We start from the raw sequence: 2,551 nt of genomic DNA on the forward strand, positions 1-2,551 counted from the left end.
CAGTAATTTTATTGCTTCCATAGTTATGTGTTACGAGCATTACATTTATCTTGAACAACAATTTCTCTATACAGCCTTTCCCTATAAAATGGTTGGTTTTTGTAAGCATATATTTTGTTAGATTCAAATACTATTCCAAACACACTTTTAACTAGCAGTGATCCAAACACTAAATTATTTCAGATGTATGGAACTTGCAGCACATCAATCAAACTGAGATCTTTTTTTGAGGTTATCTTTAGTACTGCGTCGTTGAACTCAACCATGTCAGAAGTTGTTGAATTTTCTATAAACAACTTTCTCCCATTGATTGGTGTGCTAGCTGAGAACATCTCTTTGTCATAATAGATATGCTGGGTAGCGCCAGTGTCAATCCACCACTCTGTTAGGCTATCTATCAAATTAGTTTCAAATATCACAACAGAGATGCTAACTTCTTCAAATCTATAGGTGTAGACTTGACCTCTAAAATATGTCTTTGTTTTTTGTTAGGGAGTCGACAATCATTGGCTATGTATTAGGTTTGTAACAGTTGTATCAATTTTCTTTGATTTTTCTTTAACCTTTCACTTTTTCGGCTTATTGTCAGTGTATTTTGTTTTGTTACTAGCATTTCCTCTTGACACCATCAATTTGCCTTAGCCTCCAATTGTAGCATTTCGGATTTCAACTCAAACAACTGATTTTCCTCTTCAGTGCATCGTTTGTCAATCAAATCCTTAAGCCCCATTTTCTTCTATTTGTGCTTCAGGTATTTTTTGAAATCCTTCTATAGAGGTGACAATTTTCCAATCATAGTAGCTACATGGAAGGATTCGCTAAGCTTCATCCTTTCTCCATGATTGAAAAGCTCAACGAATCATCTAGAACTCTTGGATTTGGTTGAAAAGCTCAGTGAATCATCTAAAACTCTTGGACTTGGCTCATTATTGTTTTGGAATCCACCATTTTGAATTCCAAAAACTTCCTAACTATGATTTCTTTAATGCACCGTTCCTATTTTGTATTTAGAGATAATTACACTTTCCTCACCTGAGGCTTAGTGTAATTACACGTAGACCCCTTGTAGTTTGGGAAATTATATCTAGCACTCTTGAGGTTTGCTTTCATCTAACAAATAAGTCCCCCGTTAATCAAATTCACAAAATTTGTTGATATTAATAAAAAATTTAGAAAAAAATCTATATTAGCACTAATTAACTTATTATTGACTTATTTCAGATAAAAAATTAATCTTTTTATGATCAAATTACCCTCATATGTCTTCACGCATTAATGCATGTGAGAAGGCATATTTTTCACTGTTATAACGGCAGTTTCGTTCGGAAAAAATTATTTGACCTACAATAAGTCAGTAATCAGTTAATCAACATTACTATCAATTTTTGTTGAGTATTTTTTTTATTATTATCAGCAAATTTAGTGAATTTTGACTAACGGAGGGACTTCTTTTTTAGATGGAAGTAAACCTCAAGAGTGCTAGGTGTAATTTCTCAAACCACAGGGGGTCTAAGTATAATTATATCAAACCTTAGGGGAGTGGAGTGTAATTATCCCTTGTACTTATTCTCCAAGGACTTCCAAAGAGCTCTTATTGGTTTGGTTGAGTTATATACGTGGTACAATGTATCACTTAAACCGTTGAGGATATAGTTTCTGTATAGGGAATCTCCATGTCCGCATGCATAAAATGAACACTCTTTTGGGCATCGTTATCCCTTTTAGAAACAATGGGGGCTTTCTCTCTTAAAAACCTCGTTAAGTTCAACATAGTGAGGATGAATAGCATATTTTGATATAATATCTTAAAGTCGTTATCGAAGAATTTCTTCGGCCTCTTCCATTGGGCAACAATAGTCTTGGCCACATGTGATTAGAAACCATAGTAATTGGAGTAGTAGCAACAGATTCGATCACCATAGTACACAATGATAATTGAATTAAACTTGTTATGAAAAATGAAGAAGTATGTGGTAGTTGTGTCTTAGGAGGCCAAGAGTTAGATTCTTTATCTTTAAGATAATTACTGCCTCTCTCTAGTATTCACAGTGATGGCTATTTGTCTTTTAAGTTAGAACAATTTACAATCTCAAAATTGTAACACTACGAACTTTGAAAACAACTAATCAAAAAAAATATTGGTAGCTCTCAAACTAATACTGTACTTGCAAAATATTTTTATCGCTTAAGAAAACTATGGATGAGTTGATCAAAATAAAGTGAATAGGACACCCTATTTATAGAAGTTGGAAAGGTATGCAATCGGAAAAACTGCTTTTAAAAATTATGAGTTTTCATCCAAATGGATGCATCACTTCACCAAAAGGACATACCATTTCACCAAAATAGGTACACTACTTCAACACACTTATTCAATAGATTAGACATGATTGGATAATGATTGTGCGCCATTAACCACCATCCATATGTCACAAGATTGTCACATGTTTTACAAAGTAATGACTTATTGTAATTTAATCTATTATTCACCATTTTTCAACAATCAAACACTAATAAATACTTATCCAAAAGTTGTCACAAACACTCTCCA

Source organism: Sesamum indicum, linkage group LG6, assembly GCF_026168435.1.
Source record: "Sesamum indicum cultivar Baizhima isolate 11 linkage group LG6, ASM2616843v1, whole genome shotgun sequence".
NCBI classification, from domain to species: domain Eukaryota; kingdom Viridiplantae; phylum Streptophyta; class Magnoliopsida; order Lamiales; family Pedaliaceae; genus Sesamum; species Sesamum indicum.